Below are 7543 nucleotides of genomic sequence, written 5' to 3' on the forward strand. Positions count from 1 at the left end.
CTCTTTTTTCTCTGGAGAAAAAAAAATGTTTTTTTAACTCCCCCAGCATGCCTGGTTTAAACATATTTGAGTCACATATTTCCAGTCCATCTGTAAAGTTCTTTGCTGGTTAACCATTCCTACATCACGCTAGAATATTAATGATATGTGAGTTAATTAGTTTTCCAATGATAAATTACATGCCACCTTTTGGGTAAATATCATGACATCGGTGTGCCATCTGGCACAGGGGTGCTTTTAAGGTCACAGTGGTGCAATTCTTTTTTTACATTAAATATAATACCAGCAAAACTGGATCTCTTTTTAGGTGCAGAACAAGGCTCATAGACAACCAAAAAGAAGTGGGATGGCTTCGGAGAGTTGGGGGAGTGAGAGCAGAGAAATAGTGGATGTGGGTCCAAGATTTCCCTCATGGAAAATTTTGAAACGACAGCTACAATTTCCTGCATTTTAGATGATTTTAAGGTAATTCTGGCTCTTGCATTGTCTCCACACATCTCACACACTCCTACACTTGCACTAGCTCTAGTAAACACAGCTGCTCACGTGCTTTCGTGTGCTTGTGCTCTCGCTCTCTTGTGACCCATTAAACACATATGATGGGTCGGGAAAGAAAAAGCGAGCATGGGCGGTTTTGTATGTGTGAGAAGTCAGAGATAAATCATACAAGTGTGTGCGCACACATGTATGATAGCTAGAGACGGCTTGAGGGTGTGTGGTGAGTGAAGAGAGTGAGAGAGCACGAATGTGACTTAATGCCGTGAATATCTGGGTTCTGCTTTATTCTGTTTCAAGAAAGGGTTTTGTGCATGTTTGCTTTAGTATAGACTTGTCTGGCATTAATTTTATGGAGTGAATTCTTTGTAATGTCTCATTTAAAACCATACCATTTTTGTATATTTGAAGCCTACTACCTCTCTTGCACAACAATGTACAGTGCAACACCATCACGTGTCCCTTTTTTGCTGGTTTTGCCCGGGTGTTGCTGGAATACTTATTGTGTAATGCCAGCCCACAGCCAGTCACCACAGTACAAAGAGATCAGTGGGTGGCACACTACTTTTACTTTTTGAGGCCATATCTTGTTTACATGTATTGCGAGAAAATGTGGGGGTTTTCAGTGACAAAATTCAGGTGTAGCATACTATACTGGACAAGTGCGGTGTGGTTAATACTGAGGTGGGCAGCTTAACTTTTTGAATGGTCTGGACCTGATTCTTATTTACACTAAGGCGGCCCCTTTATACCACATTGGCAGCCAACCAACCTTAGACAATGAGGCCTTGACTTCAAATGCAGGTGTGGGTGCTCAAATTCTCTTGTAGTGTAAATGAGTGTACAGCAAAAACTGAAATTCAAAAGCAATGTAGCCTAACTATAATGTTTAAATATTCCTTCTGGTTGTTAAATTGGTCTTAAAGCAGTTTTAAACTGTTTTACCTTTAACTCTCATGCCTTTCATGTCCTTTTTCAGCAAGATGTTGGCAGCCATCCACTGTGCTTGGAAATGCCAAATGCATTTCAATAACATTCAATTTTAGATATGTTTCATTGTGAGAGAAGAAAAGGAGTACTTGTGGCACCTTAGAGACTAACAAATTTATTTGAGCATAAGCTTTCATGAGCTACAGCTCACTTCATCGGATGCATTCAGTGGAAAATACAGTGGGGAGATTTATATACACAGAGAACATGAAACAATGGGTGTTACCACACACACTGTAACGAGAGTGATCACTTAAGGTGAGCTATTACCAGCAGGAGAGCGGGGCGGGAGTGGGGGGGCACTACCTTTTGTAGTGATAATCAAGGTGGGCCATTTCCAGCAGTTGACAAGAACGTCTGAGGAACAGTGGGGGCTGGGATGGGGGGGGGAATAAACATGGGGAAATAGTTTTACTTTGTGTAATGACACATCCACTCCCAGTCTCTATTCAAGCCTAAGTTAATTGTATCCAGTTTGCAAATTAATTCCAATTCAGCAGTCTCTCATTGGAGTCTGTTTTTGAAGTTTTTTTGTTGAAGAATTGCCACGTTTAGGTCTGTAATTGAGTGACCAAAGAGACTGACGTGTTCTCCGACTGGTTTTTGAATGTTATAATTCTTGATGTCTGATTTGTGTCCATTTATTCTTTTATGTAGAGACTGTCCAGTTTGACCAATGTACATGGCAGAGGGGCATTGCTGGCACATGATGGCATATATTACATTGGTAGATGCGCAGGTGAACGAGCCTCTGATAGTGTGGCTGATATGATTAGGCCCTTTGATGGTGTCCCCTGAATAGTTATGTGGCCACAGTTGGCAACAGGCTTTGTTGCAAGCATAGGTTCCTAGGTTAGTGTTTTTGGTGTGTGGTTTCTGGTATTTGCTTCAGTTTGGGGGGCTGTCTGTAAGCAAGAACTGGCCTGTCTCCCAAGATCTGTGAGAGTGATGGGTCATCCTTCAGGATAGGTTGTAGATCCTTGATGATGCATTGGAGAGGTTTTAGTTGGGGGCTGAAGGTGATGGCTAGTGGCGTTCTGTTATTTTCTTTGTTGGGCCTTGTCCTGTAGTAGGTAACTTCTGGGTACTCTTCTGGCTCTGTCAATCTGTTTCTTCACTTCAGCAGGTGGGTATTGTAGTTGTAAGAACACTTGATAGAGGTCTTGTAGGTGTTTGTCTCTGTCTGAGGGGATGGAGCAAATGCGGTTTTACCGTAGAGATTGGCTGTAGACAATGGATCATGTGGTGTGGTCTGGATGAAAGCTGGAGGCATGTAGGTAAGTATAGTGGTCAGTAGGTTTCGCGTATAGGGTGGTGTTTATGTGACCATTGCTTATTAGCACTGTAGTGTCCAGGAAATGGATCTCTTGTGTGGACTGGTCCAGTCTGAGGTTGATGGTGGCATGGAAATTGTTGAAATCTTGGTGGAATTCCTCAAGGGCTTCTTTTCCATGGGTCCAGAGGATGAAGATGTCATCAATGTAGCAAACTGGACAGTCTCTACGTAAAAGAATAAATGGACACAAATCAGACGTCAAGAATTGTAACTTTCAAAAACCAGTCGGAGAACACTTCAATCTCTTTGGTCACTCAATTACAGACCTAAAAGTGGCAATTCTTCAACAAAAAAACTTCAGAAACAGACTCCAACGAGAGACTGCTGAATTGGAATTAATTTGCAAACTGGATACAATTAACTTAGGCTTGAATAAAGACTGGGAGTGGATGTATCATTACACAAAGTAAAACTATTTCTTCTTGTTTATTTCCTCTCATACTGTTCTTGTAAAGTGCTGGAAATGGCCCACCTTGATTATCACTACAAAAGGTTTCCTCCCCCCCCCCACACTTCCCCCGCTCTCCTGCTGGTAATAGCTCACCTTAAGTGATCACTCTCGTTACAGTGTGTATGGTAACACCCATTGTTTCATGTTCTCTGTGTATATAAAATCTCCCCACTATATTTTCCACTTTATGCATCCGATGAAGTGAGCTGTACCTCACGAAAGCTTATGCTCTAATATTAGTCTCTAAGGTGCCACAAGTCCTCCTTTTCTTTTTGCGGATGCAGACTAACACGGCTGCTACTCTGAAACCTGTTGTGAGAGAAGTGACTTCCTCTATCTTGAATTTTCAGACTGAGGGGCTGAGCAAAATGGGTGGAGTTTTTTGTTAGTCTTACACAAACTCTACACAAGTACATGTCAGAACACTTTTGGGATGTTTCCCCTGCTTGAAATATGTGTAGAGATACATTCATCAATGCACATTCCATAGTACATTGGAATATGTTCAGTAGGACATTCTTAAATGCGCTTCCTCTACTAGAAATCTGACAAATAACAGGTGTTTTTGATTAATCATCTCAGCTGAAATAATAAAAATGCTTTAAATTGTGAATACCAAGCAGTCCTTTAACAAGCAGACATTAAATATTCCTAGTGCCCGTCTGTTCATTTTGAGTGAAATAAAATGAAATTGCTGTGATCATTAGACATTGTGGGGCACAATCCAAATATGCTACAGTTACTGCAAAACATAATGAAGCATTTTCTTTTCCAGGAATTGCACAAACTAAAAGGAAACAAAAGTCATCCTGGCATGGTACATGATTTTGGCAATAACAAGATAGAATCCTTGATGAAAGACCAGCATACTTAGTCCAGGCTTATTCATTACAGTTGAATTTTTCTATTCTTTTCACTCATTATACTCCTCCTACTCAATTAAATAAGAAAAAAAATCTGAATGTTGGTTTTCTTCTCTGTAAGCCACTATTGCAATTTATCACCTTACCCCCAGTCATGAGATTGTTTGATCCAGGTTCTACTGGGCAATTCCACTTCAGCTGAAGGACTTGGGAAGGCTTTGCAGCCAGCATGGAACCTTCTGGGCTGGGAAAAGGCCAAGACTGGGAGACGTTAATGTAGGGTAGAGCAATTGAATGAAAAAAGTCTGAAAACCAGGAGGTCAATTTTGCATGGGATTTGGAGATAGGACACTAATGACAGTGATGGAGGTAATGATAATTATCATTGCAATAATACTTAGTGCTTCTAGTGCTTTTTATCCAGGATCCCTCTTCTTGGAGCAAGAGTCTCCACAGCTGTGTGGAATCCCTGATTTTTAGAAAGAAGGCCTTTTTATTCAGACAGTTGGGTGTCCCCTTTAGAGATGTCATGGGTACTGGAGATTATGGCTTTCTCCTAGTTCAAAGTTTCCTGCCAACTCAAAGGTTGAATAGGTATTGTGCTTCCTACTCTAATAAATACCTGTTGAGAGCATATGCTGTTATTTGTTATAGAAGTACGATCCTCTCTGGTGGAGTGCTTTCAGCAATAATATTTCATCACTGGAAAAATGTATTCTGAGAGAAGAGGCACTAGCTACAGAAATGAAAATGATTTCATCTCATGAAGATAAGAGGAGCTACCTGTGGCTAGGTCGGGAGAGTGCTACTCTTCTTGCACTTCACTATTGATTCTTGATCTTAAAGTCTTCTCCTGAAAATCACAAGACAGAACCAAGTGAGCAGACATAGTTTCTTGGAAAAGAAAGCTCTTAATCTATATGAGTTTTGTTGAGTAGGGTATTGTTGGAGTTACTGTAAGACTGCTGAATGACACATCAGTTTCCTTATCTTTCACAGAGGTTGCTGTACAGAAAATAGCCCAGCCAGAATCTAAATCAACATACTGGAATTCATCAGAACTTGCATGGACTCCAGCATCTACCTGGATGAAACTGCAGTGCTGGAAAAAGATTGAAATTGGTTCACACACAAAGCTAACTTTGGGGGTTTGTGAAGTCCATGACCAGGAACCTCCAAGTTTTTGGAAGGTCCTGACAACTTTATCTGCAAGAGGTCTGTTGTGGTCACCATTACTAGGGCTTAGGCCATCTGGCAGTTCCTTCTGGCTCTCAGCAAGCTGGCTGCATCTGCAGTCTCCCGTGCTGAGCTGCCATTGCAGCCTCAAGCCAACAGAGCTAACACAGCCGGGGAATGGTGTGCATCACAGCCAGTACAGCAGGCCCAGCTCAGATAGTTGAGTTCCATGGTGAGGTGGAAATAAGGGGCCCTGAATGTTATCTCAGCACTGAGTTTCAGGAGCTCATCTTTGGTGCAGGAGCAACAGAGAATAGGAGAGTCCAGCCCCCCACTGAGATCTCCTAAGAAATGTAGCACAGTTAGAAGACAGAGAAATCTGGGAAGATGAAGACCCCTTTTCCCTTCACCAGTGGTGTGTGGGTAATGAGGAAGGCAACAGAGAGGGATGCAGGTGGGTGAAGGGTGGCAAACAGATAATAGGAACAGAGGGAGAGTCACAAAATCTGGGGGAATGAGACCGAATAATAGGATGGATGGGGTATTCAGGAGAGGAAGTGAATGAGAGATGTGAGGAGAATCAGGGACCCAGGCAAAAAGGAAAACATGGTTGAGGTGGGTTGGAAAAACTCAGGGGCACCCAGGAAGGAGGGAAAGAGAGAAAAAGTCATGGAGGAACTTGCGGGTTAAGTTGTGTCCATATGTGGTGAGTCTGTGTGCTGGTACATTGAAGCAATGTCATGTGTAGAGCCAAGTTCAATAGATATAGGGTCCCTCTTGAAGAATAAAACTGACCCAGAATTCTGGGAAAAATAAATAAATCCTCCTTTGGTTGCCCTAGCATGCAGAAATCCTCCCCCTTCCCCCTCAACCCCCCGCCGCCCTCCGCAAGCACTCTAAAGCTATACGCAAGACAAGGGAATCTTTATTAGGGAAAACAGGGACATAGAATCTGTGAAAATTCAGCAATAATCTAACATTCAAATAAAGATTGAAGCAATCAGTCATTCTCCAGTAGTCCATTCAACTCCCTCCCCAGACAGTCTCTGTGAATGCCCAACACACAAGAGTTCCCTGGCCATCTTACTCCACCCACCACAAGCCCCACTCACAGTTCGGGTCAGTGGCAGTGGTCCAGGTGCTCTCTGAAGATCTGTCTTTGGTCCTATTGAAGCAGCTCACCAAGTCCCATCTTGAGGTGCCATCACCTGACCCAGCTTTGTGATTCAGTGCAATCACAAAGAGGGAGCTGAGGTTGCCTCAGTTCTACCACCTCCTCACTGGTCTCTGCTGAAAACTCCTCTGTGCCATCTCTGTGAGGCATCCTCTCTGCACTGCAGGATCCTCAGCAGGGGAAGCCAAGATTCTGGGGTGGAAACCTTACCATTTGGACATAGGTGCCTCACCACAAGGAGATAGCCCTGTCCCGCTTCCTCTCTGAGTTCAAACTTCACCTCTCTGCCAACGTAGAAGTCTGGTGCAGTTCGGGTGGTCTCCACAGGTAGCTGGTGGAAGTGTGAGTATTAGAACTGGTCGAAAATTTTCAGACAGAGCAATGTTCGGTTGAAAAATACTGATTGGATGGAATCAAAACATTCTGTGGGATGTGTTGATTCCATTGAAACTTTCATTGGAAACCAGGCAGGCTGGCTGCTGGATTGGCTGCCAGATTGCCTGGCTCACTAGACTAGCCTGGAATGCCCAACTCCTGAGATCCCTGGTTCCCAGGCTTTGCTGGTTCCCAGACTAGCTGGCTCCTGAGTGGCCTAGAATTTTTTGCAAATTCCTTTTTTACATTACATTTCAGTTTTCACAAAAAGAAATTTCGGATGAGGACCCCTTGCAGCATTGTAGTCTGCCACAAAGGGGTGGCGAGTACATGACCTTACAGGACCTCTCAAACTAACTTCACTCGAGCTCCTCCAAATCCTAAAACCAGCTCTGATCAGATTTTCCCACAGAACTGCTAATTCAATCCCTTTGTCTCTGGTGGTGCATATAGGGATACTATTTTGGAAAATGTCCAGCAGTTCTTGCAAACCGGGCTTAATGGCATATGCCATCTGAATGCTTTCTCAGGGTTTGTCTACGCTTGACACAGCTGCAGCTCTGCCACTCTAGCACTTTAATGAAGTCACTCACTGCAGTGATGGGAGGGGTTCTCCCATCAGCATAGTTAATCCACCTCCCCAAGAGGTGGTAGCTAACTCAGTGGCAGAATTCTTCTATTGA

At 43.2% G+C, this 7543-nt stretch overlaps 1 long non-coding RNA gene across 1 annotated transcript in view; it reads left to right on the forward strand.

Annotated features, from left to right (window-relative positions):
• The window catches only part of LOC311515560, a 49668-nt gene extending 43593 nt beyond the window's left edge, over nucleotides 1-6075 (forward strand). The window contains exons 3-4 of the long non-coding RNA XR_014710178.1: nucleotides 308-465; nucleotides 5135-6075. This is a non-coding gene — a long non-coding RNA (uncharacterized lncRNA). The remainder of the gene's footprint in view (nucleotides 1-307; nucleotides 466-5134) is intronic.
• Nucleotides 6076-7543: the final 1468 nt, after the last annotated feature.

Source organism: Lepidochelys olivacea (genome assembly GCF_965140295.1).
Source record: "Lepidochelys olivacea isolate rLepOli2 genome assembly, chromosome: 1".
Classification (NCBI taxonomy): domain Eukaryota; kingdom Metazoa; phylum Chordata; order Testudines; family Cheloniidae; genus Lepidochelys; species Lepidochelys olivacea.